The sequence below is a fragment of the Pantherophis guttatus genome, chromosome 1 (genome assembly GCF_059756535.1).
Source record: "Pantherophis guttatus breed Tessera chromosome 1, ASM5975653v1, whole genome shotgun sequence".
Taxonomy (NCBI): Eukaryota; Metazoa; Chordata; class Lepidosauria; order Squamata; family Colubridae; genus Pantherophis; species Pantherophis guttatus.
In genome coordinates this window covers 67046463-67073171 of record NC_142063.1, presented here as the reverse complement: position 1 = coordinate 67073171, position 26709 = coordinate 67046463, and the positions used below count along the sequence as shown (strand labels likewise).

Genomic DNA, 26709 nt, shown 5'->3' with positions numbered 1-26709 from the left:
GATTCTCTTCAATGCTCACAGTACATTTTGAAGTTCTCACCAGTTTAGAGTCTGCTGCAGTCTCTTCAGTGTTCAGTCTCACAGCACACTACTGTAGGTCCTTAATAGCCTGGCAAACAAGAATACACAGCAGTCAACAAACATTAGTTAAGAATTCCCACAGAGGACAAGGAACTAAACACACCCATACCCACAATTACCTTTCCAAGTAGAGGAAATAAGAGTTTATCTTTCCATTAGATCACTAGAAAAACATTTGCAATTGCTTGGTATAAAACTGGGTTCTCCCCCTCCCCCAAACCCCACCAATCTAATCATCTCGACAATGCTTTATTAATACTGTAAATATGAAATAGGTGTGGTCAGGGATTTCTCCAAAGATTCAAAAGGTCCTTACTAGGCAAATGGTAATAATACCTTGCACATATCCAGCAGACATGTTGCCTACATGCAGCCTGCTTTCTGAAGCATCAGTTGGGCCATCTTTTAACTCCTTCCAGTCTGCAGTGACAGTTCCAGCTGTCCCCCCCCCCCCCCACTTTTTTTTTTCTCATTCCACACACTGCACAATTTGACAGTATTCAGAGAGAGCCACTCCCTCAAAGAGATGCCACATTGCCTCCTCCCAGGTCTGGGTTTGTTTGTTTTTTTCCAGATCCTCTGCCTCCTACAAGAGTTGAAGCTGGCAGGCGGAGAGAGGAGATCCCGGCACCCCCCCCCCTCATCCCACCCCCAAAAAAGATGCTAGGGAAGGCAGTTCCAGGGGAGAAGGAAGAAAGGATTGCGAACAAATTGCACTCCTGCCATTGAGCAAAGCTGATTGGAGGACGGGTTGTTGCTGGGTTACAAGAATGAAGATGGAATGAAGGCCTCCCCCAAGGAAAGCCAAGCTTTCTCTTCCCCTTCCCCCCCCCACCCCCCAAATAAGCCCTTAAGGGGGGGGGAACAAAAGCGAGGTACCCTGGCAAATGGCTCCCTTTCTCCCTGCGAGCCCATTCAATGCCCGGCTTTAGCCATCCACAGTGGCAGAAAGGTGGTTTATTGTCTGGGCGTGTGCGCTTTTAAAGTGCAGCTCCGCAGAAAAAGAGTTAAATCCTCGGGAGCGGAGACGTTAGTTGGAAGCGGGCAAATCCAGCGCTCGGAGAAGGGCGAAGAAGACGGCCTCCCTCATAAATAAAACCGACGAGCCCGCTGGGGCTCAGGCTCCAGCTTACCGGCGGTCCTTTATCAAGCAGCGGCACACACACACACACCCCTTTTTTTTCCCCCCCTTTTTGGAAGGAAGCGGGAGTTAGCGCGTGCCGAGCCGCCGGCCCTCCGCCAGCACGAGAGCTCAGGGGAGCGCGGGAAAGGGGGCGGTGGCCGGCCTGACATGTTCGTGCAAGGAGCTACGTTCACCTGACCCTGGGAGTTTTGACTTCAGGGCGTAGTGCCGCGGCAGACCTTACAGCAACACCCGCCCGGGATTGCGACAGACCGCAGCAGAAAGCTGGCGTTGGGGCTTCAAGCAGCCTGGGGTCGCCCCCCTTCGCCCTGAGGCACAGGGCGGCCTTCTGGGGTGGGGTGCGGTGGGGTGGGAATCTCAAACTTGCGGTGCAGCGGTAAACCCGTCCCCGTCCCCCACCCCCACCTCCAGCCCTGTTCACGAACTAACCTACGGAAAGAACCGCCTCCTTTCAGACCTGGCGCCTTCCAGAAAACGTTGGACACACACAAGGCTCGTCACTCCTGGCCGAAACAGCCAACCCATGTGGCTGGAGGAGACGAAGTTTAGGCGAGGCAGAGCAAAGCTGATCTCCGAGCCTCAAGGCCGAAAGCTCTTGATAACCCTTCACCTAATTGAGAAGCAACGCTGACTTCCTAGTTATGTCTGGCAGAAGCAGTTTGTTCACTTTGTCTAGACAGGCACAGACATACCAAAGAAGAATGTCTGTGGAGAGGCTCATGGTTGTCCCAAAGGTGCTTTTTTAACCACCACCACCCGAAAGGCAACTGAACTTTCTTGGCTTATTTTCTTTTGAAAACGTTTCACTTCTCATCCAAAAAGCTTCTTTAGTTTAACGTCAACTAAAGAAGTTTTCTTGGATGAGAGAAGCGAAAACGTTTTCAAAGAAAAGGGAAAAAAAGCCCAGTTGCCTTTTGGAAAAAGCACTTTTGGGACTGCAGGAAGAGAGTCTTCTCATTAATAAGTGTGAGTTGTTACAAATATGCAGATAAAATCTACATGAGCCAATCAAATTAATAGTACTGTATTCCTACATTGTCCCGTAGCTACAAGTATGCTAAAGCTCACAACATACTGACTACTAAAAATGCATCTTTTTTTCTATGACAGCCAACTGGAGAGAGCTGGACATATCTAGAAGATTGTGCTACTGAGGACATGAGGACATTTATAAAGTAAAAAATAAGGTCACAGTTTAATGGCTTGCTAAGCTGTTCATAAATAAAAATAGGCTGGGTTTATTTAGAAAGATCAGAAGCAAACAATGAATGTTAAACATCAAGACTCTATCCAAACAGCTAAGATAAAAGTGTCATCGTGTCTTTTTGCCTGAGTTGCTGAGAAGCAAAACATTACATTTTATTTAAATCAGTCTTTCCCTAGCTTGGTGTTCTTCAGATGTATGAAAATTACAATTCTCAGCCAGAACATTTTTGAGCATTGTAACTCTAATGCACCTGAGGAGCACCACATATGGAAAGCTAAATTAAGTCCTCCATTTAAAAACAACCACAAAAAACAAAATCTTAATTTTTATCCTTTTTATTTCTCCACAAGTATTGTTCTTTATTAAATGATCTTGTGAATTCCCCCGAAGTCCACCACTATGTACAAGCCATCCAGGATAGAACGACCAAGAGTTTATGAAGAATTTAAAAAATGGAAAATTCCAAAGATCAAAAAAATTTAAAGAGGCTTTGTATTGTAAGTATTTCCCACCACCTGTACAGGGTTACTAGGAAAACTCATGTTGTTACAGTATGATTTGCTCAAGTGTGTTTGGTCAAACAAGGTACTTACTAATAGCTCTAGGTATTTATCTTCAATAGTTACTGGAATATGAATATAGATTCATATTGTGGTGTGGTAGAGGCTAGATCAGTGATGGTTAACCTTTTTGGTGCCGAGTGCTCAAAACGTGGGCATGTGCCCAGACCCCCAAAATGCAATGTGAGTGCTCCGCGCGCACGCCCTGCCCCCACGCCCTGTTTTGTCTTCCAGGTTGGTGCAGGAGGCCTTCCAGGCCCAAAATGGGGTGTGCAGGGGTGCGAGTGTGTGAACCCCCAAAATGCAATACGAGCGCCCTGTGCATGCACCCAGTGCCCTGCGCATGTGCGTGCACCCCCCACATGTGCCCTACTCCCCATGCATGCGCAACAGAGACCTGAAGAGCAGCTGGCCGGCGGGAGGCGCACACGCATGCGCAGTGGACCTGGGCTAGGGCAACGGCTGGCGTGCCAGATGACATGGTTCTGCATGCTACTTCAGGTTCCATAGGTTCGCCATCACGGGGCTAGATTATTCGTTCTAGTATTTTTGTTGGTGGAGAAATCCTTTTAATCCGTAAGGTTGGAAAGTGTATCATGGGAACACTTTGCTCCCCCCCCCCCGCAAAGTTGAAATCTGTTCCTTCCAAGAAGTACAAAAGAGGGAAGCTATTTACATTAAAGAACTATATGTTAATTTATAAGTAGAGATGCACATTTAAATATTGCTAATTATTAAATGTCAACAACTCACATATGATTTCAGATGATGAATGGATTGATGCTTAACAATCTAACTGGTTTCCAGTAATCTCCTTGATCCTGTCTAGGCACTTTATTCATTACCATTCCCTTCAATTTCCCTTAACCTTGCCAAGCACAGATTTTTTTTCTAATCCCTCAGCTGTTTGTATCACATGACCAATGAAAGTCAGTTATTGCTTACTGAGTATTTCCTTGAGCCCTTAATCTTTTTTGGGGCCTGGATTGATTGGTTCTTGCAGTCTGTTATATTTTTAGGAATCATCTCCAGATCCATTATTTAAAAGTGTCTATTGTCTTGTTCTCAGGATCCAACTTCACTGGCTGTATATATCTTGGAAATATCCATATGTCCCACAATCTTTTTTAAGTTGTCATCGCTTTCTTCCTTAGGATTCATTTCTAATTTTCATTCTGGAATTCATCTCTTCCAATTCTGCTATTGTTATAGTTTATTTGTTATATCAGTCAAATAAATACAGAGGCAACTTGCAGAAAGCTTCAGAAATAGGCACATTCTCTTGTGTTGTCTTCAGTATATGTATATTGTTCAATATTTTCCAGTCTCTAAGGCATACAGTCTTGTTCCTCATTTGTTAACACAGAGCTATTATACTTTAACTGCTGTTTCTCCTTCATCTTGAAACAGTTCAATAGGTCATTTGTGCTTTCCTAATTGCCAGCTAGTCATTCCTGAATATATTTGATGTCTCTTTCTAAAAAGAATTCTATAATTCTGTTTACAAAGGGTTTTCACTATAAGCTTTCTAACTTCCTTAACCATATTTTCCTCTGTTCTGTTGTATACTACGTTTGAATATTCTAATGTCCTCCTGTTGATTTCTCTGTTCTTCCTAAAACCATTTATTATTTTTTTCTTGTTCTTTCCCTTTTATTTTGCTGGCTTCCTTGATTGAGATCCCTTGTTTTTGTTTTTTTGTTTGTTTGTTTTGCTTGGCATTGAAATTGCTGATAAGTCAATTCCAAGGCTTTCCTTCATTTTCTATGTCTACCATGATAGCTTCTTCTGAAAGCTGCTTGGATTTCTTCCTCTTTGAAATTTTGGAAGTACACTATATTATTTTCTACTGCAATTTTTACAATGTCTACTTTCTCTTCCTATAGCACCTCAGGATAAATGGAATCTGTTCCTTATTGCATGTCTTCTTGGTTATATCCTGCTGAATTTAATGTGTTGCAATCCTTGTCACTGTCTCCTTAATGCCTCCTTAAATTTGTATTTTCCAGGACCCAATACTGATATTTAGGGGGAAAAGTGCAATTCTTTTCAGATCAGCTGATAGGTATAGATACATAAATGTCATATGATGCACCGTTGCCTCCTTCCAATTCAAATACTGAGTATGTCAACTATTAATGCATCTTGCATTATTTCATTTCCCAAGCCTTCTTGTAATTCTAAATTCCTCATTTTACTGGTGTCTGTATTCCAATTGCCCATTAGTAGCATTGCATCCTTCCTTGACAGCTCTGAAGTAGGTAGCTATCCTTGTAGGACTCTGATGTTCGGTAGATATCCATTCTAAGAATATGTTCATATAGGCTTGTTGGCTATAGTCAATGGAAAACCTGGCTATAAACAAAATGTCCTTCTTGATAATCCTTGCTACTTCATTCCCTTGTATGGAACCATGGTCTGAGATAGACAGAAATCCATCCATTTATCTCATTCATTCTGAATATACATCATGTCAAGGCAGCTTGATGGGGACGTCTTTTTATTTTATCTCACAATAATAACCTGATACGGTAGGTTGGACTGAGAGTGAGTGAGTGACTGACCAAAAGTTAATCAGTAAGTTTTCCTAGCCCTATTTGTTTATTAACTACTATATCACACTTATCTGATTTAAACTGACCATTTCATCCACTTTTTTTCTTCCTAATGTTTCTTTTTGCAAGAGCAAGTTCTGCTTTTTTATCAACTAAGTGTTGATCCATTGGTTGTGACAGCTTGTTACCCAAATAGCTTGTTACCCAAGCCTGATGTTATGGGCTGAGAGTAAGTGGTCAGGCTCTCAAGGCAGGACTAAAATTCAGAGTCTTCTGGCTTCTATGGTGCCATAACCACTAGATCAAACTGATTCTCAAATCAGTGGATGGCTCTTTCATCCACTCACATTTGCTTATTCCTAAAACATTCAATATAGTATCTTCTATTTCCTCTTCAACATTTCAACTTTTCCTTGTTTCATGCTTCTTGTGTTCCTGGTCCAATGTTTTTGGACTCTATTCACCTTTTGCCTTGCCAGTCAAATAGCTACTGTACAAACATTGCACCGATCCTCACAGCAACACATGGTATGGTAAGGTGGGAGCAGTGATTTCTAGTGCAGATAGAAACCACAGATTCTCAAAATGTGTTACACAGCGGACATACTTTAGGAACAATTAAATGATTATTCTGAATGATGAACGGGCCATAGGTTGGGTGTTAACTCCTAAGCAAAGCTATGCTGATTGACCATTCAGAGCATTTGCTATTCTCCCTCCTTGTGGTAGAGTTTTCTTGGGGTTTTTTTCATAGAAACATTACAGTGTAAATCTTCAGCGACTTCCTTCTACAGAAATGGGCTCTGGAGAAAAATGTCAAAACTTATAAGTGAGGTGTAAGAACAGAACACCCCTTCAGAAAAAAATGTTGAAAAAGTTTCTATTAGAAAAGTTTGCAAAAAAACCACAGAATGTCATATACTTTTTTTCTGTGTTCTAATTTAAGTGAAGCAGAGGAGGGGCAGAAAACAATTCCAAGACTTGCAAAGTTATCCAAATATTTGGCAATGTTTTCTGTTACTAATATTGTCCCATCTTGGTCAAAAGCCAGTTCTGTCATCTTTCAATGTGTTGCTAAAATAAATAGGCAATTGGATGTTGAATTAGCACAAAAACAAGTCATTCACTGAATTGTTCCAACTTGTATAATCCATCTCTTAGAATACTGGTGTCAACAATTTCTTCTTATTACTTTCCTCAGACTTTCTTCGCAAATGGAGACTGCAAGGAATATTCCAAAATATGACTAGCCTTTTTTCATAGTGCCATGCTCTTATAGCACCAATTTTTAGATGCAGAAAAACCTCAGTTTAATTGTGGAGGGAAAGGTTATCCCCTAAATCCAATTGTCTACTAAATCTGGATTTATGTTATGAAGTATTTATGTCAGTTATATAATTTTATTTATTACATACTTATGTTAATTATATGTCTACATCATATATATAGGTGTGAATGTGGATCAAAATTTCAGTCTATATAACTGATGCAAATCATGTAAATTCCATCAACTGTCTGGATTGCTTTGGAGACCACAAACATTGTGCACTGTCTTGGTGTGAAGTCCGAAATAAAATGTTGTGTATTCCATCAAAAGTTAAAAATATGTGGACTTGGGAAAGAAATGTTGGATTGAAAAGGAAATCAGCTGTGAAAAGTGAGATGAATAGTCCAGCTCTTTGATAATTCTTCTCTAGACAAGAAGAGAACTTGAGATCACCCACAAGTACTCCAGAGAGTTGCTTCTTAAAAGGAGACTGCAAGAGAGGAGTTTTCAGTGGGTTTAGAGCTCTGAGAGATGGGGGAATAGCACCTTGCTCAAATTGCACTCAGGTACCTTTGAAAGGATATTAGGTTTCTTTCTCACTCACTTGGAAATTGCTTGTTAACTGCTTTTCCACTATTAGGAACTTTTGGATCAAGGTATTCTACAGCACTAGTGAGTTTTCATCAAACTTTAGTGAAAGATGTTTTAAATATAGGTTTAAGGACTTAAAAACATTTTAATAAACAGCAAAAGTTTATAACTTGGGTTTTAGAAAGTTACAAACAGACTAAGGATCCAAATAAATTTTGGAATTATTTTTAAAAAATCTTTCCCATGGGAAAATAGCAATAGCACTTAGACTTATATGCCACTTCAGATACTCTCTGAATGGTTTACAGTATTAGCATGTTGCCCCCAACAATCTGGCTCCTCATTTTACTGACCTTGGAAAGGATGAAAAGCTGAGGCAACCTTCGGTCAGGATCAAACTCCAGGCTTTGGGCAGAGTCAGCCTGTTGGCTGTTCACCACCCTGAGTCCTTCGGGAGTAGGGCGGTATATAAATCCAAAATAAAGTAAAGTAATGTAAAAGCCTGCAATACTGCATTCTAACTACTGCGCCACTATGGCTCCTTATTTTGAATTGTTTAAAAAATAACATTAAGATAAGACTTTAAAAATTGGACAATAGAGGTAACTAAAAGAGAAGAATGAGAGAAGAATGCTCAAACTTGACTTACAAATATAAAATGAAGCAAAATATTTAAACATTAGACACATTGAAGGATATTTTTGAACAATGACCCAGGAATTAATTTTAAGCCTCTATAGATACTGTATTTAAAAGATGTTATGGAAAAAGAACATATTTCACTTGACAAGATTGAAACTGATTTGAAAGTAATTTAAAAAGTACATGCTACAAGAAATATTGAAAAATATTTTACACTAGGCATACAAAAGAAACCAGCTGACATTTTAATAATTAAAAGGATGATACAAATAGCAAATTAAAATGTACCTGAATAATTTTTCCAAATTGGATTTACAAAAAAGACTTAGTAACCCTTTGAAGAATTTTATTTATTATTTATTTAATCAAGGTTAAAATAATTCTTTTGTTATCTCTGGTAACCCTTTGTGGAATTCTGCTGACAAAAGGACTGAAATTTTAAGGATTTGTTTATAGATAAGAGATGGGATATGGGAAGAAGAGACATTTGTTGTATTTTAAATGAAAGTGATAAGTTACTAAAATTGTTTATACTTATTGTGATAAATGGGGAGTTACTTCTTTTTATATTTTTCTCTAATCTAGTTTTGCTTTTTCTCTCTTTTCTGTTTTTCTTTTTTCTTTTCTACATGTTCTATTTATTTTATTTATTTAATTTTGTTCTTTTAAGTTTGCATTAGTGTCTACTGTTCTATTTACAGAGTCAGCAACTTGCCCCCAACAATCTGGGTCCTCATTTTACCAGCCTTGGAAAGGCTGAGTCAACCTTGAGCCAGTCAGAATCAAACTGCTGGCAGATGGCAGAGTTAGTCTGCAATACTGCATTCTAACCACTGTGTCACCAAGGCTTATTATTAACGTAATACATTTTAAATTGGAATTTGGCCTTTGAGTACATATACAATATAAAGTGTTAGAATGTTAAAGTGACCAGCAGATTAAATTCCCTCTTTCATTTGTATCTCGCTTCTATGTTTAGATCTGTTAAGAGAGAGGAGGGGCTGGTCATTCTTGGGGCCCTTCATCACTTGCACATAATCATGGCTCAAGCATGCTTTTTTTTTTTTGGTCTATCTTCTGTCCCCATTGTGTTGCCTTTGTCTCACCCCCAGCCTTTGGATCAGAGAAACAGCCTTAAATGATTCATAACTGTGTTACTGTTAAAGTGGTATTTCCCCCTTTTCCAATGGTCTCCAAGGGCAGCTTCAATATCTATGAAGACTGATATGGTTTGTCTCCCATTGCCTTGGAGGGAAGTCTGACAATGCTGTGATTGAGACAATAGAACCAGGATAAGGATTGGCAATGCGGACAGCAGATGTCCTGCTGTAATAGTTTTTTGTTGACTGAAGGATGGGTGGATAGCATGTAAGTTCAGCAGTGGAGAACTGCTGGTGTGCACTGGTGTGCACTGGGGAACCAGCTGATTAAAAGGTGAGAAAAGGGAACAGGCCTAAGCAAAAGTTCTGTCACAAAATGCTGGATTTAGTAGATTACGTGGTGCATTTTTGCATGCTTTGTTTATGAAAATATATAGTTACAAACAAATGTACAGCCTTAATTTGAGAAAAACCATTCAAGTCATAAAGAGAGTTTGGGAGCTCCTATACATCCCTCCTTAACACTGGAAACAACTCACTAATCCAGTATTATCACTTGCTGGTATCCATGTTAGAGAAACTGTACAGAACTGGCTTTGCATATTATGAGAGAAGAGCCTGTTATGACTGACCTTAAATGAATGGAAACTTTAAAAGTTTTTTTTTTTCTTACACATAAAGTATAGATCCTAGAATGATCAAAGGAGCCATTTATTCAAACTACATCTTTGAATTATTCTAAATCTTTAAATTAATCCATAATTCCATACTCTATATCCCAGTGATGATTACTGTATAGATGAATTACACTGTTTTTGTTATTTCTCACCTTTAAAAAAATCAAAAATCAAAATAAGACTATGGCTGTTATAAAACATTCCTAGGAAATTAATTCCTATTTAATAAGATAGAGTCTCTAGGGGAAAACTTACTTATCTTAGAGTAATTAAAATGCCATGCATAACTTATTAAATACTGCCTCTGATCTAACCTTAAAATATGCATCACAATTTCATCCAATTTTTAACAAGGGATTATATCATAAGCAAAATTCTAAGATTTTATTCTTGAATATTTTGCCTATGATATAATCACTTGTTAAAAATTGGATGAAAAAAAGAAATATAAAACACCTTATTAAAATTGTAATTAAGTTGCTAATTTAAAGGCTAAGAAAATATGTGCTTATCTCACCTAATAGTTTTGTAAATTATACTTAGATTTGGGGCATAGTTGATCACGGGTTGTCATGTACAGTTGTTAACTTAAATGTGCAAAATAGCCATTTACAGATTACCAACCTTGCTCATCACTTAATGTCAGACCAAAAATAAATTGTTAAAATGGTGACAGCTTGTATCTTCATGTGAGAGAAACCACATAACAAATGCTGAAATGAGAGCAGGTAAAAGTAAAATTGTTCCTCAAACTCTTCCAATTTTTCAAAGGGGGTTGGTATTTGCACATGTGCTGACAATTACTGGAACTGATTTCTATTTTTTCTTGTAATGTTATTATAATACAGTACTGTTGACCTCAGACACTGGTCAGTTTTATCACAGGCAAAATGAAGAAACAACCTGCTGCAGCAGATTTGTATGTCATAAAAAGACATCACAATATTGTGGATTAGATCCAGATTCATTCATAGACTTAATGTAACCTTTGCACTGAAAGTTACATCTAATTTAAATCCATTAATTCCTGCTACAATCTCTAAGCAAGGACTTACATTTTTACTTAGAAGGAAGGAAAGAGTTGCTTGTGGAATTCTGCACCTTAGGTCCTTAAAAAGCATACTTAGTCTTGAATATTTGGCACCTTAACTGTGGGTGTGTTTGCATTACATACGACGAGAAAACTGCTGCAGTGATTTTCTACTTCTGCTCCTCCCCAACAGGTATTTCAGCTCAGTGTACAGGTAGTCTTCAACTTAAAACCATAATGGAACCCAAAATTTCTGTTGCTAAGTGAGACATTTATTGAATTTTGCCCCATTTTATGACCTTTCTTGCCACAAGTGAATCACTGCAGTTGTTAAGTTAGTAACATGGTTGTTAAGTGAATCTGGCTTCCCCATTGCCTGTCAGAAGCTGACAAAAAGAGATCACATGATCTCAGGACACTGCAACCATCATAAATATGAGTCAGTTGTCAAGTGTCCAAATTTTGATCATGTGACCATGGGAATGCTGCAACGCTGTAAGTATGAAAAATGGTCAGAAGTCAGATTTTTCAGTGCCATTCCAATGCAACTTCAAATGGTCACTAAATAAACTGTTGTAAATCAAGGACTACTTGTAGAGAGTAGAGTGGAGTGGAGTGGAATGGAATGGAATGGAATGGAATGGAATGGAATGGAATGGAATAGAATAGAATAGAATAGAATCTGATTTTTTTTTATTGGCGAAGTGCACTGTTATTAGATGCGCTGTTGCCTGATTTTATATCCATATCTAGGAAGAGGGAACACTAATTAACCCTACTGCACTGGTGTGGATTTGTATGCCATGGTTCCAGCAAGCTAACCTAAAAAAAAAAAAAAAAAGTAATGAGTTTGGCTGGTGGCTACAGTTTGGTGTAGTGGTTAAAGTACCAGGTTAAAAATGGGGAGACTTTGTGTTCTAGTCCTGCCTTCGACATGAAAACAGCTGGGTGACTTTGGTCTAGGCACCCTTCTCTCATGCCTAGAAAAGAAGCAGTGGCAAACCACTTATGAAATTGTGCCAGGAAAACTGCAGGGATTTGTCTCTAGGAGTAAATGTTGACTTGAAGACACACACTGGCTGATGGCTGAAGTTCTAACTCATTCAACAAATTCATGGACCATTAGTTAGGTCAGCAACATATCCCGTTTTATAGTGTACACTCCAGGGGTGGGTTCTACTTACTTACTACCGGTTCACAACGGGAAGCTTTTGCACATGCGCAGATAGTCAATTATGACATCCGGGCAGGTGGGCAGAACCCCCTGCTGCTTTTACTACCGGTTCTAAAGAACTGGACAGAACTGGGAGCAACCCACCACTGGTACATTCAGAATAAAGTGACACAAACTGTTATTCCATTTAAATGCTATACTTTAATGTAAACTTTAAACTCAAGAAGTGCAAGATATGAAAGGGCAGAGAGACTCCCTTGGTCCATATGAAGAAAGACCCTCTATTTAGGGTCCAAGTCATTTACTGCTTAAAGGCAAGTACTTACAAAGAACAAGAAATCTAGTGTGGGTGATAAAATAAACAATGATTAACCTAGTGTGGGTAATGCCAAAAATGACTAAGCACAAAGCTGCTAACAACAAAAATTATTTAATAGTTTCTGAGTATAAACAAAACCCAGTTTTGTGCTTTTCTTACAGTTACCTGTAATATAATTAATGCTTCCAAAGATTTACCATAAACATTATTATTAAGGAGAATAGGGATTACCTTCTGAACTAATGGTTCCCAAGACATTTGTAACAGAAGAGGCCTGTTGTTAACTTTGTAGGAGTAGAAATTTACAGCAGGGGGTGGGAGGAGGTAAAATCTGATAACTGCACAGAGAATAAGAATTGTGCTTGTTAGGAGCTACTAGTAGAAAATTAAATCATTTTCAACCATGTCTTATTTCAGTATACATATCCTGACTGGTGCGTACATTTGATATCACCAAGGCAAGAGCTTATCTCAGAATATCTGTTATTGAAAACCATATAGGTGCCTTGACTCACAATTCTAAGGTTTTCTCCAACCAGATTGTTCCTGTCGCTTTAAACATCCTATGATCATGAGACTTGATTATTCTTTTCCCACAGTTTCCTCCACTACAATAATTTCTCTGCCCATCTGTTAAGCAGTCAAAAACTATAATTCTGTTTGCTGCATGAGTTGGTTTTGTGTTTTAAGGAATTTGTAAATATATTCTTTGCTTTTGGATAAAATTCTGGCAAGCAACTTTATTTGGGCACTTTCAAAATATGGGTATTATATAACAAGATTATGAAATAACCTACACTGGCATCCTTGATGATCAGGAGTAAATTGCTAGTCTGTCACTGGCTGAGCCATTCCAGAGCAGACAATAAAGTTGGGCAGAGTGCCCTGAACACTGAAAAACTCTTGGCTCTCTTAATTTGACATCATCACAAAACACAAGAAGACTGGGAAGGGCAAGTTAGTGTAGGAGGATTTTGATTCTAGCAATGGAATTGCCTTATGGTCTCCCTGGAAGCAGATTGCAGATAGTCCTCGACTTACAACCACAACTGAGATCAGAAATTCTGTTGCTAAACAAGGCAGTTGTTATGTGAATCATACCTGATTTTACAACTTTTTTGCCTTGGTTGTTTTAATGCAGTTAAGTGAATCATTCTGTCATTACACCAATGCGCCTTCCCCCCTTGACTTTGCTTGTCAGAAGCTGGCTGGGAAGGTCACAAATGGTGATCATGTGGCCCTGGGATGCTGCAACCAACCTAAATACACGCCGGATGCCAAATACCTGAATTTTGAGGACCTGACCATGAGGACTGTAAGTGTGAGGACCAGTTGTATGCCACTTTTTTCAGTGCAATTGTAACTTTGAGTGTCATTAAATGAATGTTTGTAAGTCAAAGACTACCTGTATCCGAACAGTTCCCTCATGTTTGACAGTTTATGACAACAATCCTAGTTTGCAGCTTTTGTGGAAGCCCTCTAACAAAGTTAATAGTTCAATGGAAAAACAAATCACCAATGAATATTTGACATATTTTAACAAAATTCAAGAATTTCTATTCCCTGAATTGCATTTAAACTTTAAACTTTCTTGCTGTTTCTGTCAGTTACAAACTCACCTTATTGTTATATTCATGTGTGTACCTGTTTTTCACACCTTCTCCTGAGTGTTATTATTCATGGCTCCTTCAGGAGACGTTGCTCTTACTCATTCCTTGATATGAAGGGCTTTTAATAATCCATGCTCTAATTTCCTGTATTTCACCAGTACTGGTAACTTCCTGTAACCTCTAATTTCCTGTATTTCACCAGTACCTAATATTGATAGTGCCGGTAACTGACAGGCAATATCAGTATTAATTAAAACATACCTGCATTTTGTTTATCAAATGTTTGTGTCCATGAAGAATATTAACACTTAATTGGCCAGCTCTCTTTAATTAAAGAAAGAGATATAAACAGAGAAAGTGCTGAAATACAGAAAAGAACTATAAAAACTGTTTAATATATATGTTAGACATGTTCAGCTATTTAATATTTTGAGTTACTTTTTTGATTTCCAGCTGCAAAACCAGGGATGGAGATTTTATATACATGTAATAGTTATGCCATGAGAATTTCAAGAACATCTTTTGATTTTCTGAATAAGAAGCTGTACCACCAAAGTTTCCTATTCTGTATATTTATTTTTTTAAAAATATAGGAGCTAGCTAGCCATTCTGATTCTGCTTGCCTTCTCAGGTACTTTGAGCTGTTGAGATACCTTGGCTTCATTGGATCACAGATCTTACAATATATGAGGTAACCCAACAAATTGGGAACTGCTGCCCATGAAATTTCATCATGTCACAAAACTCATTTGTAGCCCAATGCAATTTATTTAGAATTTACCTTAAACAAAACACAACTGAAAACCAATGGAAAAGAATGATTAGGGGCAACATGAAAACAGTGTTCCAATATTTGAGGGGCTGCCAAAAAGAAGAGAGGGGCCACCTATTTCCAAAGCACCAGAAGGCAAAGCAAGAAGCAATGTATGGAAACTAATTAAGGGGAGAAGCAATCTAGAACTAAAGAGAAATTTCCTGACAATGAGAACAATTAACCAGTGGAACAACTTGCCTCCAGAGGTTATGAGTGCTCCACCATTGAAGAGCCATTTGTCTGAAATGGTATAGATAGGGTCTCCTGCTTGAGTAGGGGGTTGGACTAGAAGATAAAAGAGTTCCAAGGTCTCTTTCAATCTGTTAGTCTGAATTCTGGAATGTTTTGCTATATGGATATGTTTATAGTACAAAAAGACACAAGTTAGATATTTGTCTCCTTTTCCTTTGTCCTGATGATTTGAAAAATACTCTTAACATCTGAAAGTGTGCTACTGGATATACAGTGCAAGTAAAATTGGAGGGAATTTCTATTTCTAATTATTCCTAAGGCTGTAAAGAGATATTGTATTAAAATAAGAGATCTTAATTTCCACGTGATTTAAAAAAAACTATTCATACTCTCTATAAAAACATCATACAGGACCATTATATATATATCTGAATCTGACAGCTAGTTTTCACAATTAACCACCAATATTTTCACAATATCATAGTTTTATTCATATAGGGCAAACCACACAGGCTTTTCTCATTGAGGAAGGGTCTAATTTTGCAAGATATTTTATCTAAATATACATTTCAGAACAGTTCAAACTGAGCAGCATATTCACAGAAGATGGCAATATAGCTCTCAACTTTTCATTTTTCAAATATTAACACTATTAGATTTTAGAATTCAGTGCACAAATTAGTAAAGGTGTTAGTTCATGCTCTAAATAAATTCCTTCCCAAATTCCCAAGATCAATATCTGTCAAATGTATACTACTATATAGGAAACAAGAACTAAATAATTATATGAAGCTACTTGTATTCAGGAAATACATTCTTTGGGATCTGTTCCCTTTGCACATCTACCTGCACGAAACATATTACTTTTTTTCTGTCAAGAACTTAATTAAGAAATCTAAGAACTAAGAGAGGGAGGGTTTGGAATAGATACTGAGATTTCAGCATATTTACTAATAGCTGAAGGTATGTCAGTAACCCAACCCCCCCCCCATATTTCAATAAAATCATTATGCAGAAATACATGTTTAAATATTTAATCAAAGCATAATAGTAAAGCTTCAGAAACTGCCAAATTCGCAGTCACAACCACCCACCATTTACGGTACATCTCTGATGTACAAATCAAGAGCTCCAAGTGTTTTTTTTCCAAACTTGGCTACTTAAAGATGCCAACTCCAATTCCCAGTATCCAGCCATGGAATTCTGTTAATGGAAACCTACACATCTTCAAGTTGCCAAGTTTGAAAAACACTGCTCTATTTGCACCCTCGTTTGTGATTCCCTATATATCTAGGTACATCACAATTCTTATCTAAAGTTCCAATCCACGGTTTGGGGTTAGGGTGTTTCTTCAGGAAACTATCCCTATTCCCGCTTGGTTAAAGTTACGGCAGGTTTCCTGGCATTAAAAGCCTTACCTTTTCCCTCCACTTGTTGGAAGTTATAAACTGTGTGTGTGTGTGTGGGGGGGGGAAATGCGGCTCCTATTGGCTAATTCAAACGCTTAATCTGAAGAGGAAGTGTGAGAGCACCGTCCTCATGCATCTTCTGGAATGCTTGCAGGTTAGATGATTCTGCCTTTCTCTGTCTCACACACAAACGCACACACAGTCCCCAATGAAATTAAAAGCCAAAATAACAATGCTACTCAGAGAGAGAGAGAGGGAGAAAGAGAGAGGGAGGGAGGGAGGGAGAGAGAGAGATAAAACCGCAATAGGAGCAATCAAATTGCCCTGCTTCCTGCAACTCTCTTCATTAGCAGAAGTAACACCGCTTGTATAACATGTGGGGGTGGGGGGGAAGGACCATCACACAGGAATTTTGGGCAGAAGCCCGTCCCCCTTCGAAGCAGCCAAAGCAAGAGCTTCCCAAATGTAACAGAAGTGCTTTACCACAGGTCGAAGAAGCACACAGGTCGAGGTATAGACAGGTCTAGCTACAGACAGGTGAGGGGATGGGTCTACCGGTAAGTCCAGAAATCAGTTAAGCTCATCATGAAGAAAACCAGGATCTTACCTTAGAGACGAGACGAGCTGCTTCTGAGCTGATCTGCTGGGTCCCTCCTCCTGGGACTGCAGGCTGCTGCTTGTTTTAGGAGGAGGGAAACATCCTTTGCTTCAGGCAAAAATTCTCCAGGATTTCATCTCCTGAGCTTCAGAAACACTCTGGTTCAGCTTTATCCACGGCTCACGCATCCCTGAGCATCCTTCTCGCTGCAGCTGCTTCCTACCAGCATTCCCTTGTGCCAACCAGCCAGCTGCTGTGTAGGAGGCATTATGAAAATGCCAGACGCCCCCTCTCCCAGGCAAGTGGTGAAAAGGGAAAAAGGAAGGGGGAAAAGAAACAAAACACAAAAGTTTCCTTTGGGAAGGATGGGCCAGAGTGATACATCAGGTGTTCTTGTTTACGCCGACTAAGCCCTTTTCCTCCCTGTGTCATTCAATTGTCTCTGTGCCCATTTAACAGATATGAAAACAGGTGGTATGTTCAAATAGCGGTGACTGAGTTGCTCCAAGTCACCAGTCAGGAAACAGCTAGCCTTCCTTGTAAATGTACACTTTGCCTAGATTTTGTGCATAGCCATCCTGGTTAAATTTTCTCACTACTTCCCAAAGAAACCCTAATTGATTTTCATGGGCAAAATAGAAGAATAAGCAGGATTCCCTTTAATCAGTTTTGTCCAAGTTAGAACATTGTCACATGGTTTGGAGCCTTTTCCCACTAGTGAGCTCAAATGCTTTCCACCCATCCTTGAGTAAGCAAAAATAAAAATGATTTGATTTGTTTTTAATTGACCTATATATGTGGTTTACATTCCTCTTTCTATATTTGGTCATTTCCTTTATTTCCTAATCCTTTATCCCTTTCCTATTTTCCAACCAGACATACCATTTTTCCCATACTAGATAATAATCATGTTCCTCTCTGTTTTGTAGTTCCTTTGTGAGTCTATCTAGTTCTGCACATTCTATTATTTTACTAATTACCCTGTCTTCTGATGGTATATCATTGCTTTTCCAATATTGTGCGTATATTATTCGTGCTGCTGTTATCATGTGTATGATTAAGTATGTTGTTTCTTTTTCATGTTGTCCATGTACTATGCCAAGTAGGAAAGTTTCTGGTCTTAATTCTATCTTTTGATGTGTTATTTCCTCTATTTGTGTTTTAATCATTTGCCAATATTGTTTTGCCCTTGGGCAAGTCCACCACATATGATAATAAGTGCCTTTATGGTGTTTGCATTTCCAACATGTTGATGGTGTGTTAGGGAACATTCTTGCCAATCTGGCAGGTGGCAGGTGCTATAAAACATTTTGTAGAGATTTTCTTTGTAGGGTACAGACATTGTCAATTTATAATTTATTGTCCATAATTTTTCCCATTTGTCTAAATCAATATTGTAGCCGAATTTTTTTGCCCACGTTATCATATTTTCTTTCACTACCTCTTCTTCTAATTTGTATCCTCTTAGGTAATTGTAAATTTTTTTGATCAGTTTATCCTGTGTCCCTTGCAAAATTTTATCTAATTCAGTTTGACCTTTTTGGAATTCAAATTGAGCCGAATCTTTCTTATATCTTGATTTTATTTGTGCATAGGGCCACCAGTCAATGTCTGTACCCATCTCCTTCAATTCTTGCCTCGTTCTTGGTTCCCCCAGGTTATTTAATAGGTCTTTGTAGGTTTTTGTTTTATTGTATTCCATGGCATTAAAAATAGACAGAAAAGATAGACCAAATAAGGTGGAGTCAAATGGTAAATAAAATTATACAGTACAGTTGCGATAAACTGGACATGTATGTAAATTTATGTTTATATGTTTATATGTTTTGTATGTTTTATTGTTTTGTTTGGTTTGTATTTATAAATAAAAAACCTTTAAAAATGATTTGATTTGATTTTGGGCTACCAAATTGTTTTTGACTCCTAGAAACCTCACACATTTCATCCATGGCCTTCTGTCCCTAACCTGATTCTTCAGGTCTTCCAACACTGCACACATCACCACTGTAAATGAGTCTATTCATCTCAGTACTGGTCATCCTCTTTTCTTTCTTTCTACCCTTTCCAGCCTTAGAGGTTTTCTCACTTGAAATGTTTTGTCCCATTGCAGAGTCTTGTCCTATATCTATCGTCTCTGCTGTAGTTCTCATAGCCAGCTGGACTTCCCTCTATGGTTACAAGTGCAAAACCTAGTAGATTTCATGCACTTTGAGGGTACTTTTGGACAGCATGGATTAAGGAGGAAATATGCTGGTATAATTAAAGTTACCCTAAGGCTGGAGATGAAATGGGAGGGGGTGCACAATACTTTCAAGAGGGGGAATGGCCATATTGGGTTTGTTAACTATAAATTATTACTGAGAACAAGCCTAGATTTCCTTGCATATTTCCTATTATTTATTTGATGTTTTGTATCCATACTGGAGAAAGACTTCCCTGCAACCTCCCTAAGGAAGAATGGAAGAATAAATTCTTCTTGCTGATCTTTTCCAGATGATTTAAATTACAACTTTCATAATCTCCATCAGCTCTAATGACTAAGTCAGCTTATCTCATATTTTCACAATGTGAATATAGACTTCCATTATTTACTATGATGACAAAAATATTACAATATGTGCAAGACAAACTCCACCCTTCATTGCCTGCATCCTGACTTTGAACGCAAATACTTAAGTGTTTGCATGTTTGCATGATTATGCTACATTGCATGTGTTATCACTTGCAGCTCTTTGGCCCCCTTCTGGTGCCTATGATATCAAACGAATGCAGCAGCATCCATTTATAAACTGCAAAGATTAACACACTTTGTAAAATGCTATTGTAGCAGCCACAAACATTTTTCATGTGGTTCAAGATAAGAATATTTCTTTTGTCACGAAAACATTGTCTTGTACTGTCATACTAAATAAACAGAATGTACATGCATAGTGGGGTAAGTGCATATGTATGTAGGGGATAATTTTCCTTGTGTGGAAGAACCGTGTCACGTCTACATGACATTTTTCATTGATTAGCTATGCATTGGTGGAAACCATTTAATGTAAAGGCAATATCCCCAACAAGATAAACTTTTATGGCCTCAGAAGCAAAGCACCATTGGACCAGTTAGTTTTAAGACAGCAGGCTACCAGGGAATGCCCTGGTTTTAGTCTAAACTGGAAAGTCATATCCAAGGAAAAAAGCTTTGATATTTACGTACCTAGAAACAAAGTCTCATGTAGCAATTTCCCCGCCTCCTTCTAGGAAACATAAAGATTGAAAATAGAAGTTGGAAAATAACATTGTCACAGACACTCCAAAACCTATAAGTTTGGAATCCCTTGCCTGAAGCAACTATTTGGATATTTCATGGAACAGCCTGTCCTATGATTTTTAGATTGACAGATGACCTTTTGCAAAAAATTACTGTAATTCCAGTAATTACTCACTATTACTCTGTTCCCCTGGTTTACAAATCTAAAGTAGAAATTGGGGGGGGGACATTAATTACATACTAAAATTAGAGCTAATGTAGTGCTGCAAGAAAAAAAATGAAACATCCGATTCATGATATGGACTGAACCAGGAGGCTTAGCAGTATGTTCATATGTGGAATATAAGTACACTCACATATATGTAGGCATTATTCCAAAATAATTGGTTCCTCATGTCAAGTCAAACTCAGTAAACATGGCAGGAAATAATTACTTTCCATTCATACACAAAAATATTTATAACAAGAATACCAGTTTTTGTGTGGGATACTTCCACATAAGGACTTAGTCACTTCAGAATCCCTCTGAACTCCTATAATCTTATGACATGAACATTATCTTATTTCTGGTTTAACTTTAATATATTTGAAACCACAGTTAAACTAGTATTTGAAACAATGTTAGAGTGTGGAACTTCTGCCCGGTCTGCTGAAACTCTTGTCTTGTCCCATCTTCTGATCCAGGACTTCAACCATCCTAGCATGTCTTTCAAAGAAATTTTATTACTTTGCTGTTTCCTCTCAGAGGCAGAGCTCTGATTTTTTTATATATATACCGTTAGTGACACAAATGGATACTGCACATAGTAAGAATAAGTATGGCAAACTTCTAAGTAACTCTATTTCTCTAGAGTGGAAATAAGCCAGGGATCCACAAATTCTTCAGTTCATTGACCCCTTTGTAAAAGTTTCAGATAGTTAATTAACCCCCAAACACTCATCATATGAAAATAATTTTATAACTACCACTTCATCTAATAGTACTATGAATCATCATATAATAATGATATCTTGTATCAACCCATCAAATCTTGGAGGTCAATACTGACCTCTTTGGAATATGCTCCTAGCTATCCACTTTGTAAAATCAGTGGAAGAGAATATGATCACAAGAAGTCTTTAATCTCCTTTCAGGAATTCAGAAGTGGAAATGGTGACAAATGTGGAAGTGTTTTCAGATTTCTTATGTTTTGTTGAAAGAAATGCATCAGCAAATATTTGATCCAGCATCAGCTCCAAAAAATAAAATAAAATAAAACCTCTGTTTCCACTGTTTTTTGTTTAATATAATTTCTTAATTTCCATTTCTATAAATGCACATTTTCATGGACTTATCATGATGCTTGATAAGGATCAGAATCTGAGGGTAAAAGATGACAATGAGAGAAATAACATTGTAGAAAAAGAAACTGAAGGCAATAAATTAGTGAGGGAGAACTTAAGAATAAGTCATTCTCAAGCCTTCTGCTTAGTCACATGTGCATATTTTCTTAAAACCAATGAAAGTTAGTACAGATGCCCACCTAATCCGTCATTTTGACAAATATAGTTATTAAAGAACAACCAGAAGGAAAAAAAAGTTCCTAAAAACTGTAATAACAGAATCAACCTTTCCAAATTTGACAATTGTTCATTGCCAGGACTCCTCCTACACCTTAGCCCTCATTGTTTAATTTCTCAATTAATCACAAATCGATAAAGCATTGCATTTTCTAAATGTTGCCTGCTAATTTTGACCTCGTGGGAAGTTGCTATGGGAAAGAAGTTGATGTCATTAGCACGAAAAGCACTGAATTTACACATACAACAGGAACAGGGCTATTTATACAGAGAGCATTTTACCCTAGCCTCCCTCTTTCAGTTCTGTCATAGAGGGAAGAGCAATGATTTTCCTCAGTCCTGTCTGAGATGGATTTTGTCAAGAAGTGCTCTGAATTCATGCAGAGCAAAGGACAGAAGATTGGGGGGTCATTTAGCAGACTATTCAGGCATATTTATCTACTTAAGTCTATGCTTTTCTAACCTTAAAAGATTCCAGAACAGTTCCTTAAAGTGTGTAAGGCAGTGTTGTATTATCCAGTACTATTGACCATTCACAAATAATTGAACTTCACACACCCACTACTTGTAGCTGTTTTCTTATGTCCTTACGCATCTTGTCATGTGAACAAGTGTTAGGATGCAAGGGGGAAAAAGACATGGGATTAAATCTTGTGCTTGAAAAGCAAGATCACAAATTATTTTTTAAAAAAGGAGACTCCCAGTATGGACATTACAGTGTCTGAAATTCAAACTTTGGGGATAAATCTAATTCAGTGATTAGGACCTTTACACATAGTGATATGCTTTCCTCCAGTATTCTTCCTGAGTGGTAGGCTGGCACCAAGATGAAGATCCTATTGTGAGGACATGTCTTCAATCCTATCTCAGCATTGAGACAAGAAGACAAGAAGAGTACCCAATTTTACTTCCACTGCTGTTTTTTGAACTTGGCACTTTGCTCAGAATTATATCCAGTGCTGAAAAGCTAAGAACTGCTTACTTTTTCTATATGTTCTATATGTTGTTGATCATATTCCAAGATGGTGTCAGTTTTAAATGTGCAAACGCATTTTGAAAAGTCAGTGAGTAACCATTTGTTTCTTTCTCCTAGACGTTCCTGGAAAAGGTCTAGGTGCAACCTGAAATCATCTCAGTACCTGACAGATCCTAATTTGTATGTCTGCAGTCTACTTCTAATCTGTATGTCTGCAGTCTACTACTATGTAAACACAGATTGTAGCTTGAATATTAGGCACTTTTCCTTTCCCATTCCTTTCCTTATGCTTTTCCCTCTGTTCTTGAGAATTTGAAAATTTACACAGTATCTTGCAAGCTACTGTAAAAGACAACTTGAACAATATTTGCAAAATATTCTACCACTAATGAATTACCTTTAAAATTTTAAGTTGGTATAGAGATGTAGATCCTCCTTTAGTAGTTGCTGCCTTCAGATCTGAATCTGCCTTCAGTCAGTCTTACCACACTTTAGTTTAGCATTTGGCCCAGCAGCAGAACATGAATGGAATGGCATTCTTTGTAATCTAGTTAGATTTCATTCATGATCTGGTCTCTGACTTCCTGATATCTGTCAATAAACTATTAGCTATAGTTGACCAACACCATCTAATATTAGCAGAGTTTGCAAGTTTCTGTGGTGGTTAAGGCAGCGGACTAGAAATTGGGAGACCGTGACTTCTAGTCTCGCCTTAGGCATGAAGCCAACTGAATGACCTTGAACCAGTCACTCCCTCTCAGCCCTAGAAAGGTGGCAACGGCAAGCCACTTATGAAATCTTGCCAAGGTATCTGCAGTTAATGATTATAATGATTAATGATTAATCATAATGATAATGATTGAAACTAATTAACTGCAGTTCCAAAATTATTGAAATTTTCAAAACCGGTTTCATGTAGTGGTTAAGGCGTCAGGCTAGAAAGTGGTAGGCTGTGATTCTGATCCCGCCTTAGGCACAAAGTCAGCTGAGTGACCTTGGGCTAGTCACTTTCCCTCAGCTCTAGGAAGGAGGCAATAGCAAGCTATTCTGAAAAACCTTGCCAGGAAAACAGCAGGGACTTGTCCAGGCAGTCCAAGAATCGGACACGACTGAATGAAAGGGGGAAAAAAAAATAGCTGATCAGCACCATCCAATATTAGCACCGCTAGAAAGGCATCAGCCCATAACGTGAGAAACTAAAGGAAAAGAGTGAAATCATCTGAGTTGGTAATTTGAGAGTCCTTCCACAGTACAGTAGAGTGTTTCCTAAATAATCTTATCTAGGAGTCAGTAGATACTTGGTATTATGCAGTTCTCCAGTGCTCACTGCCTACAGCTAAATGATAATTTTAACCTTCAGAAAGGAACAGTCTAGATAACTGGCAAAAACTATAACTGTCTTAAATCAGATAGTCAAGTATTAGTCCATGCCGGGGGCTCAGGGAGTTTCTCCTATGTTTTATTATTGTTTATTGGTTCGATTTATATGCCGCCCTTTTCCGGAGACTCAGGACGGCTTACAATGCGTTAAGCAATAGCCTTCATATTTTTGTATATACCTGCTTAGTAGGGCTTTCGGACTCCTCCCAAGCGGTATTCTTTTTTATACAAAGTCAGCTTATTGCCCCCACAAACTGGGTCCTCATTTTACCTACCTTGAAAGGATGGAAGGCTGAGTCAGCCTTGAACCTGGTGAGATTTGAACTTGCAGTAATTGCAGGCAGCTGGTGTTACTTAACAGTGCTTTAGTCTGCTGCGCCACCAAGGCTCTTTTAGTAAGCACATCAAACACAACAACTTAGTCAAAGGCTACTTTTGAATATTTATTAATAGGGGAATGACTATAAGACCAGAGACAGCTACATATGGTAAATATTTTTAAACACAAACAGAACTTTTGTAGGTGTCAAACATTTTTTTAAAATATGATTCATCTATTAAGGCAAATACAGAGATTTTTTTTAAAAAAAATTCCATCGTTAGATAATGATTGGGTCATAGGGATGGAAAAAACCTTGGAGGCCTTCTAGTCTAACCCTCTGCCCAAGGTAGGAATCTTCATATCAACTCTAACAAATGATTATCTAATCTTTACTTGAAAATCTTGTGATGGAGCAATGACCTCAGGAGGCAAGCTGTTCGACTGTTTAATAGTTCTGTGAGGAAATATTTCCAGGTTGTATCTCCCTTGCTTCTTGTGCAGCCATTAGGTACTATAGAGAATAAAATGATGCCCTCTTCCCTGGCAGACCTTCAAGTATTGGAAGACTGCTATCATGTCTCCCCTCAGTCTTCTCTTCATAAAGCTAAATATATCAAGCTCCTTTAATCATTCTTTACAGAATTTAGTCTATAGCCCCCTTATCACGTTTTTAAAACATAAAGTAGATTTTAATCATTGTTTGAGGCAAATGGTACAAATCTCTGGTTGTTACATGCCTGAACACAGAAAATGAATCTGTAGTACTTAAAAGAATTATGTATAACACTACAGCATTGGTTGAACGCCAGCAATAAACTAAATTTATGTTTAGGTTATATTGTGGTTCATCAGCTATCCTCCACAACTACTTATGAAGATGAATACTTTTTAAAGTGTTTTCTTCTTAGAGTTGGTAAACATGTGCTTTGAAAAGAAACATACATTCATAATTTGTCACTGCATGAGAGGAAAAAAAAGAACCCCTAGGGCAAGCTTTGAGATAGTAAAGAATCTTTTATAAAACTTGTATGTAGGATATATACTTATCCATGCAAATAAAATTATTGAGGTGGTTAGAACTTCTCTATTGTGGGGCCCCACAAGTAGAATCACTTGGAGGCATTCCCTGAGCCTCCACTGAAATCGTATCAGGACTTCTTCCCAGATATTTGTAGAGTACGTTTTGAATTTAAGAGTTTGTATGCTGGAAATTTGTTTTAATTTGTTTTAATGTATTTTCTTATGCCATTTATCTTTGCTTTCCTATTTGTTAATAGTGTTTTAAATCATTTTGTAATCCATCCAGAATGCCAAGTGGGATCATGTGTTTATGGTCATACATTCAGGTATATGTCCTGCTGAATCAGGCCAAGGCATATCTTAATCTAGGACTTTGTTACAGTGGCCAGATGCTGAAGGTTGGTGTGAGGAAATGAAGCAGTCTCTCTTTCCAACCATTATTCCTCTGCGACTGGTACAAAGTCCTTGACTTACACCTTTTATTTATTTTCAGTGCTGAAGTTACAACGAAAAAAGTGACTTGATCATTTTCCACACAACCGCTGCATCTCTGTGGTCACATGATCGAAATTTGGTAACTGGTTCATATTTATGATGTTTGCAGTGTCCCAGGGTCATGTGATCCACCTTTTGTGATCGTCTGACAAAAAAAGTCAACAGGGAAGCCAGATTCACTTTACAACTGTGTTACTAACTTAATTGCAGTGATCCACTTAGCAACTAGGGCAAGAATGGTTGTAAAATGGGGCAAAACTCACATAACAAATGTCTCACTTAGCAACAGAAATTTTGGGGTTAATTGTAACCGTAAGTCAATGACTACCTGTATTTGAAGCATGTTGCCCATGACCTGGAGATCATATTTCTTTCTCAAAACCAATAGCCCCTGCAAACCTGCCCCCCCCCCATTGAAATTATCTTCTCTAAAGTAATTGAATTTAGTGGCCAAGACAATATCTTGTGGTAGTGAAGTTTAGGACTCTAGCTTTAAAAATCAGCTGAGAGAAATCATTGAGGTATATAGTCACAGAAAGTCAGATATTTGTGCTCCCGTTACATTGGTTGCCTGTTTTTATACATTTTCTACTTTTTTCAAACGTAGTGACCAAGCGTGTATGTTGTTTCAGACACAATATGTATCACATATAAGGACCTCTTTAGTTATAGATAGCTTATGCCCCATATTACTGTACATTGGAACTTATGGATTTTTTTTGCCCAAAAT

At 38.0% G+C, this 26709-nt stretch overlaps 1 protein-coding gene across 7 annotated transcripts in view; it reads right to left on the bottom strand.

Moving 5' to 3' along the window:
* Positions 1–17162, bottom strand: part of PAK6 (p21 (RAC1) activated kinase 6) — a 62266-nt gene extending 45104 nt beyond the window's left edge. For 2 of the 7 annotated variants that reach the window (XM_087875624.1, XM_034417875.3), the window contains exons 1-2: positions 1215–1335; positions 41–109 (exon numbers count right to left, since the gene is read on the bottom strand). The gene's annotated coding sequence lies outside the window, so the exon portion shown is untranslated. Of the gene's footprint in view, positions 1–40; positions 110–417; positions 1370–1654; positions 2189–16979 lie in introns of those variants that run through there. The other 5 variants (XM_034417873.3, XM_034417874.3, XM_034417872.3 and 2 more) reach the window with 5 other exon arrangements.
* Positions 17163–26709: the final 9547 nt, after the last annotated feature.